Consider the following 9,562-nt stretch of genomic DNA (forward strand, 5'->3'; position numbering starts at 1 on the left):
CTTTGTGCGAGATAGTCCCATAGTTACTTTTGAGGCGATTTATGTCAGTCCGTCTGTCCATGTATTCTTGTGAACAAAATACAGGTCCCATGTTTGTTTGGCCCAAGGACGAACCCTATTGAAACTGGTGTAAATCGGTAAAAATTTAGATATAGCTCCCATATATATCTTCAACCTATTTCGGTTTGATCAGATACAGTTAATAAATAAGTGGCTTAAATGTTGTCAAGATCGGTTCAGATTTGGATTTAGCTCCCATATATATCTTTATCTGATTTCAGGTCTATTTTACACCAAATGGCTAGTATCAACCCAAATGGACTGAATTTTGGCACTTCCGACAGAATTTAGCCCAAAAGCAAATACTTCAAATTTTGGTGAAAATCGGTTCCGATAAATTATAGCCTCTGCCAAATTTTATTTAGATCGGTTCAGATTTTTATATACCTTCGATATACATATTCATCTGATTTTACGGTTATTGCTCACCAAATGTGTAATATCAGCCCATATTGAATAGATTTTTTTCATATTCAACCGAATTTTACCATTTGGTGAAACTTCGTCCAGTATATCTATTACACCAATAAATTATTTTTAATATAATCCTTATCAAAGTCATATCATGCACTATACGGCAATGTTATTTGGTTCATAGTTGGTATGATCTAATTCACATAAATTCCCAACATAAACTTTTTTGTAACAAGAGCTCTACTAAATACGCATAGTCGTGTAGGGTATCATATAGTCGGCCCCGTCCGACTTTTGACATTTCTTTACTGTCTTTAGAGATATTTTAAAAATTCCGAATCTTCGGGCTTTATGGATTTCATAGTCTATATATAAAACTTACTTTTTTAAGAAAAATTTGAAAAATTTTTTGCTGCACAAAAATCTGGGGTTTGAAATAACGTTTGGCAAAACAGGGATTTAACTAAGATTTTTGTTTTTTGGCCAATAATCACGGACTATTTCAAGAACTGATAAAATACTGAACATTTTTTTAGAATATTTTATTTATATCGATTTGAATAAATATTCCTGGATTTTGAAAAATATTCTTCATATCCATCCTAACGATATTAAGTCTTTGAGTTTACTCTTTAATTGCAATGCTTCCAACAACACTAACACACATGTATCCAACAACCATTTTGTATTCAAGCAGAGATACTCACTCAAAATGCATGTCGTTAACCCTTTCATTTATTTCAACATGACTTGACCAATGGCACAACAATGCTGCCAACGAAAATGACACACAAAGTGAACGAAGAGAGAATAAAAGAAACCACAACACTTTTTACAAAGGATGAGATACAGAACAGCTTTGATGGCTGCTTAGATAACGTGACAAGTTGAAGGTGGGGGAAACTTGTCCATAACTCCACCACCATCACAGCCACTAACAACCCCCAGTGAACCAACGAAAGGATAAATCCACCGACATGACACTTTGGATAAGAGAAACGTGCTCTTTTTGAAAAAAGAAAGAAGGAACACAATAAATGCAAATTAGTTGAATCGGGGTTATGACCAGAGAAATACACCCAACTACAGCTACAACAAAAACAAGAACAGACGACCATAACTATAATACTGGCAATAATGATGACAACAATGTTGGGCGCCATTGTTTTAAGTTTTCTTCTCAGAGAAGATATGTTGGGCGAAAGAGTTTTGTTGGTGGTTCAGGAAGGGGTCAATAAAACCACCACCATCATATTGACGTCTTTAATGGTTACATAAAAGAAATGGAAAAAGAAATAGAAGTGGCAAATTTGTAACTGGAAGTATTCTTAAAGCAAATATATCACAGTTTATTAAAAAAAAACATACCACAGTTTTAATAATAATATAATGATAAGACAATGCGCAACAATTTGTTGCAAAACCTTGTTTCATTGTAAAGATTAGAAAGAAAAAAACATATGGAAATCAACAAGGAAGTGTTTTTTTTTTTGTTTTGAAAAGAATCGGCAATGACTTGAGAACAAAATTTTGAATGATGTCTCGGATGAGCTGTCAAAATATATTTGTATACCCTCAACCATATAGGGATATATCACTTTATACCACCAAAACGTGTCTGATCGAAATAACGGTTTTAGAACCTAGGTCTCTTTGGACCAAATCTGTTTCAAGACATTTGTAGTTGATCTGGCGATGTCCGTCCACCTGGCTGGTGCACCAGAAGGTAGCATCCGATTTGGTCCAAACTTGGTACATCATAATATTATTATCAAACTTAGCTCGAGTTCGGAGATAGGCAATATCGACCCACTCTTTCTAGTAAATCCACCACAAAAGGTGGAAATTTTCAAAGAAAATATTTTAATGCCCAGAAAGAGATCGGATAATCCAATTTTGCTCGAACTTTTCACATCCTAATATTTGCATCAGTGCTAGATCTTGTGGACAATATCAATAAACTCCATCAGGTACCTCCCTCACAAAGGGGAACTAAATGTGATGTAAGAGTCCGATTGTCCTCAAATTTCACATATCCTAATAATTTTATTAACCCAAGGTCTAGTGTCAAGATGGAATATATCGGTCCACTATTTCTGGTACCTCCCCCACAAAGGGCAAACATTCTGAATATTCATGAAGCGTATGAAACGCGAAATTAACATCCGATTCCATTTAGACTTGACAATTTGAATATTTCTATCAACACAGGATCAGTTTTAAAAACGGTAGAGATCGGACCATTCCTTCTGGTACCTCACCCACAAAGGGCCAAAGTTTTGAATAGCCAAAACGTTATAAAAATGCGAAATACAGGGTGAGATGAAAAAACTGTAACCAACTTCAGATTGCTGTCATTTCTAAGCCACTTGTCCGACAGCTGCTAAAGTTATACCAGTAACAGATCATTATATTGTTTACAAGCGTACAAAAGCATTTTGGTGAGAGTTTTCTAGAAAAAAAGTTATTCGTCATGAAATTCAAGCGTGATAGTGTGATTTCTTTATATTTGGCTGGAAAACCACCAACCTAGTGGCTACCGTTAGAGCTCCTCACTCCAGAATTAAAAGGGAAAAAATCTTTGGTGTCTCGTACCATTGCTCCTTACCGTGATACTGGTAGCGTAGCCTGACGTCAAGGAAGTGGTCAGAAGAAAACAGCAACATCAGTATAAATGGTTCGAAAAGTAAAGAAGCGACTTGATCGAAACCCGCGTCGCAGTGGCCAAAATATGGCTCATGAGCTGGACATATCGCAATATTCCATTCGGCAAATATTGAAAAATGAGCTCGGGGTAAAGTCACTGAAATTCCAAAAAGTGCAAGAACTACCACGCAACAGAAAAAAAATAGACTCAAAAGAGCTAAAGTGTTGCTTCGCTTGGCCGAAAGTGGTGAATTGCCGAATTTGGTTTTCTCCGATGAGAAAATATTCGTTGTCCAGCAGTTTGTAAACAAACGAAATGATCGTGTTTACTTGCCAAAGAGGTCGGCTTAAAATGAGCACCTTCGATTGGACACCAGAACTCAAGCGCCGGCCATGGTGATAGTCGCTCTCCGCTCGTATTAATCGACCGTGGCATCAGAATTAACTCCGAATATTATGGCGAAATTATTTTGGAGGGTGTATTAAAGCCTTGGGCACGCAAACATTTTGGCCGCAGACCTTGAACATTTCAACAGGACTCAGCACCATCGCACTCAGAACGCGCCACCCAAGAATGGTTACAAAATGAGGTTCCCCGCTTTATTTCCAGTGCACAATGGCTACCAAAATCTCCGGATACCAATCCGTTGGACTATTGTGTCTGGAGTATTTTGGAAAGCAAGGTTGGCACTAAAAAATACCAAAGTGTCGATAACCTCAAGCAGGCGCTTCGCCGGTAATGGACCGAAATACCGCAGAGCAACATTCGGGCAGCGTGTGACCATAATTCGTGCCAAAGGTGACCAATTCGAACTAATCTAAACTTATTCCAAAATCTGATGCTATTTCCGATATTTTTTGCAGTTCTTTTATTCCACCCTGTATATCTTTATCCGATTTCAAGTTAATTGTATTTGTATTACCAAATGGGTAATACAAGCCCGAAATGAAAAGACACAAATGCCTCGGCAATATTTAGTAGAAATCGATTCAGAGGATGATATTTCTTTCATATATTAATTCCTTTCCTTTGGACTTCAAATTACAACTATAATCATAGTTGGTATGATTTAATTCTCACAAATACCCCATAAAACCTTTTATCTGTTAAGTGAAGCTCTGATAACGATACAAAGTTGTGTAGGGATTCATACTATAAATAGTCCTGTATATTACCACTCCAATTATTTAACACCTTGGAGAAAATACAATTTCGATCTCAATTTGTTTCTTTACCTTATCCACATAAAATAAAAACACATCTCCTTTAAGTTAGAAATCATTGATCCCCTTGGTTAGGGTTGTTGTCCTTAGGAGTCAAATAGCTCAATTACCCTCCTAATTATAACAGCTGAAAATGAAATGGAATTCGAATAAAAATTTGAATATCAAACACAATGAGATTTAAAAAAAATCTCTCCCTAAGGTACTGGCATCATTCCTGGCGTGCGTTACAAATGTAATGCCCAAAAACACCTTGTTTTTCTAATAAGGCGGAGTGATGCCATCGAAGAGGAACTGATTACCTCATTCCCTCCCTGGCAAGAGGAAACAACTGCAACTCTTTTTTCATGAGTTTCGGGTATTCCTCCGATGACAATCTGTTTCCTTGATGCAATGCCAAATGCTAATTTCAATAATACAAAAATATGCAAATGTAATTATGCAAAAATCGAAAACAAAAACAACAATGGAAAAGGTTTGTAGTTGGTACACAAAATACAGTTAAAATTAACGCCAAGCAGAAAGATGCAGCTTTCGCCTTAACATCCGTATCCGGTGAACAATGCATTTTGAAGACAATGAAAAGGAAAATCGATATGTTACCCATAATTTTATTATAATGTATTCAGCATCCACGCGATCACAGTTACCCAGGGAGACACACAGTCATCGCTCTGTCACCCTGGCAGCCAGACAAAAACAAAAAAAGAGTTACACAAAAAATTACAAAGGTGTTTTTTATGTCAAACACACACATGCGGCAAGAGGGAGAGAGAGAGAGAGCGAAGCAAACAAAATGCAAATTTTTCTCCGTAACATTAAACCCTTTCAAAAACATGCAATGAATTATGACAAATGCTGCGTACATTTTCCAACAACAACAACACCGCACTCTGTCAAAGGATTCACAGGCGAGACAAAAAAAAAAACAAATGAAAAAACGACACCCCTAAAAAATACCCAGCATCCTCACCCATAAAAACTGTTCACCGTCATGGAAAAAAGAAAAAAAATTAGGGTGACGCGTGTCATTGCCTCGCATCTTTGGGTAATTGCCACTGATGCTGTGCGGCAAGGCAAGGGTTTGGAAATTTAAATTTGCATACCAACTTTGTTTAATTTATGACCTTTTCGAAACACACACATACACACACATCTAAAATGAAATGCTACTACTCTCATTGATGTTTCATTAGTCGACGTCGCAATGAAAATAAGATGGCCTTTAACTCTTTCTGGTGTTGTTTCGAACAGTGGTTTTTGAAGGTCAAATGAAGTGATGCTATTAGAAAAGAAAATGCGATATAAAAAAGTAAACATGCGTTTAATACAGGCGAGCGGGAATTTTGATAAATCTAAACATTTTTGTGAAAATAGTAGTCTGAAAATCGTTATCGTTCATATCTCAAAACCTTAAACATGTATTTGTGATTCGCTCTGTTGAAATTGTGATGAAGACTTTTAGTATACCCATAATTGGGGGGCTTTCGTTATGTGGTGACTATTTCAGAATTTCGACCCGAACTTAGATCGAGTTCGGAGTACTCGGTAATCGGCCCTGCTTTTGCCCATCTCCTAACTCGAACCCTCACAAAAGGTCGAATTAAAAAAAAAACAAGTAAAATAGTATCAGTCGACAGATGTACACCCCCAGCCTACAGATATGATTATTCAAACTGTTGACACTTTATGGGGGACGTTCCGAAGCAGTTGGTCAATATTGACCAGATATAGACCAGATTTGGACAATATCGACTAATCCCTCTACTTTATATGAGATTTGTGGAATTTTTTGGAAAATGTGTAAATATGCGTGAGGTAACAGATAAAGCGGACCAGAGAATTCCATTTTCATACTTCATTGAATACAGATAAAAATATTGGTATGGGTAAAATTTTAAGGAAATTGAAAAATTATATTCAATTTCATGCGAAATCATAAATTTCGATAAATTACATATTCATATCAGATTTCCGGTTAAGTAATACATTTAGATAAAGCAACCTGTAAAGAACCGCCGACTGTTTCGCAAGTTCTTATATAATTATTGGAAGTTGTGACCCTTTATGGGGTACCAGAAGGTGTTGGCATTTTGTTTTTAACCGATATATTCCATCTCACAGCAGATCTTGTGTTAGCGAAAATAATTGGATGCGTGAAATATGAAAAGCAGCGGATGCTTATTTCGGATTTTCTAATCGTTTTAGTTATTCAAATTTTTGACACTTTGTGGAGGAGGTACCAGAAGTTGAGGGAGGAAATATCCCATCCTCTCTCCAGACCTTGGGTTAATAAAAATATTGTGATGTGTGTAATATGAAGACAGTCGTACTCTTACATCACATTTTATAATTATTCAAAATGTTGACCCTTTGTGGGGAAATACTTGATGGAGTGGGCCGATATTGTTCATTTTCGCACCTGATCTAGGGCTAATGCAAATATTAGGACATGCAAAGTTAGATCAAAATTGGATCATCCTCTCTCTCTCTCTCTATGCAGTAAATTATTTTCTTTGAAAATGTTAACATTTTGTGGAGGAGGTACCAGAAGGAGTTGTCCGATATTTCCCATCTCCGAGTTCGATCTAAGTTTGACAATAATGTTACGATGTACCAAGTTTGAACCAAATCGGATACTCCTTTCGAGAGTTATCGTGCGCAACCAGACAGACAAACAGACGAACACCACTAGATCGACTCCAAATATCTTGAAACGGTTTTGGTCCAAAGAGACGTAGGGTGTAAAACCGTTATTTATTTATTTATGAGGCTAGCCATATGGCTATATGGTATAAAAATATTGATTAAAACTTTGAAATTTATTTTATGGCGCCCAACCTGGGTAAGGTATCTATAGGAAAAAAAGTTATTATTTGATCCTATCCTGAGCCAACAGAGCCGTATCACATACCAGACTACAAGGTCCTCAGGGTATTATGTCTTTGTGCATTTGTTCGTAACAGGCAAAAGGAAACGAGATAGATCCATAGTTCCTTTTGATGATCTGCATAGAATCGCATTCTGAGTCGATGTAGGCATTTCCGTCCGTCTGTCCATGTATTTTTGTAAACAAAGTATAGGTCGCATTGCCCGATCCAGATAACAATTTTGCACAAGTCATTTGTTTTACCCAAGGACGGACTCTATTGAGATTGGAGATAATGGGTCAAAATTTAGATATAGCTCCCATATATATCTTCGCCCGATTTGCTTTATTTTGTGCACCAAACCCGCAATATCAGCCCAAATAGCATGGAATTTTGCATATATTAAAAATCAAATTAACCCTGAAAATAAGTATGCCAAATTTGATCCAAAACAGTTCATATGTAGCTATAGCTCCCATATGTATTATTCATCCGATTTGTTATTTTTGTCCTCCGCAGCCGTAATATGCACTCTGTAACAACAATATTTGGGGAAATATATCAAATACAGCTCAGAAATACCTTTGCTAAATTTTATCGAGATCGGTTCAGATTTGAATATAGCTCCAATATATAACTTCGTCCGATTTACTTTTTATTGTGCACCAAACGTCTAATATTTGTCCAATGGGATGAAATTTGGCACATACGACCGAATTGAGTCTAGAAGCTAGTATGCCAAATTCGGTTTCAGATATAGCTATAGCTCCCATATATATTGTTCATCCGATTTGTTGTATTTGTTACCCACAGCCGTAATACGCACTCCGTAACAACAATATTCAGGGAAATAAATCAAATACAGCTCAGAAATATCTTTGGCAAATTGTATCGAGATCGGTTCAGATTTAGATATAGCTCCCATATATATCTTTATCCGATTTCAAATTATTTTTGCACCAAATGGGCAATACAAGTCCAAATTTAAAAGATACAAATGCTTCGACATATTTAGTCCTTTGAACTTTAAATAATAATTATAATCATAGCGTGTATGATTAAATTCTCCTCTTCGCTCTACTAAATTGGCAAAGTGGTGTAGGGTATCATAAAGTCGGCCCCGCCCGACTTTAGGACTTTCTTTACTGGTTTAAGTTCGTAATGGGTACTACAACCTATGACAAAAAAAATTGCGTATGTAGGCCCACGTCTTCGTATAGCCCCCATATAATGGTACGCCCTGATCGGGTATTTTGATGATTTAAGCAACATTATTCACCGGAATCGTTACAAATTACGTATTTAAAGTTCGTAACGGCTACTACAGCCTATGACAAGAAAAATCCGTATGCAGGTCCCAGTCTTCGTATAGTCCTCATATATCGGTTTTCATTTAAGTGGTAATTTTCTGAATTTTTTTAAATTTTGTTAAAACTGAATCCGGTTCTTGTATCATATATTCGGAAAAATTCTTTCTGCAATTTTTATATTTTTCTGCAGTCGATTCCGGAGAAATTGGACTTGAGACGGAGTCAGAGTCTAATCAAAAAGGGCTTGACTCTGAAGACATGGTTTTTATTTTGTGAATCTTTTCTACATTTGTCCACAATGTCCTGGAATTGTGAATTAAAAAGTATTTGTCAAACATTTCACTGCCAAATATTGACATTTTAAAAAATATTTTTTAAAAGACCTTAAAAAAGGACTTTCCCTCATGGATTTCTTAGAACATATTTCAAAGACTTGCTGACAAGGTCAAGATATTATAAGAATATTTTTAACATTAGACTTAGATTTTCCAGGGCTTTCTAATAAAAAATAATTGAAGTTTTTTTAAAAAATATTCAAGCACTTCAATAACAACTTTCAAGGACTTTTCAAGAATCTGTGACAAAAATCGTTAATCCTTAAAAATTTCTAATAAAAGTCTTTGATTTTTAAGCATTTTTGTTATCAAGGACACCCAACCAAGTAGTTGTGGATTTGTGCGAATTTGTTAAGGACATTATTCCCAAAAATCTCAGATTTTGTATGAAGAGTTTTTAGGACTTCCTTTTTTCAAAGTCTGATTTTACTCATGTATTGCCTCGCTGAAAATTATAACTAAACATATTTTTTTCAAAAATCGAGAATTTTTAATAATTATCTTACCTTTTTTCATATGTGGTCAGTTTACAGAAAATTATAACACTTGACGTGGAACGAAGGGTATATATTTTTGGCAAACCCGTTGATGTTCCTAATTTGTTACTCGAAGTAAATTTATTGGTAATGGAGATGATAATCTTGATCTAAAGTGATCCAATCCAGAAGTATGTGGTTGTTTAGGTAAAATAAGCCAAGTGGTT

Source organism: Musca domestica, unplaced genomic scaffold, assembly GCF_030504385.1.
Source record: "Musca domestica strain aabys unplaced genomic scaffold, Musca_domestica.polishedcontigs.V.1.1 75, whole genome shotgun sequence".
Taxonomy (NCBI): Eukaryota; Metazoa; Arthropoda; class Insecta; order Diptera; family Muscidae; genus Musca; species Musca domestica.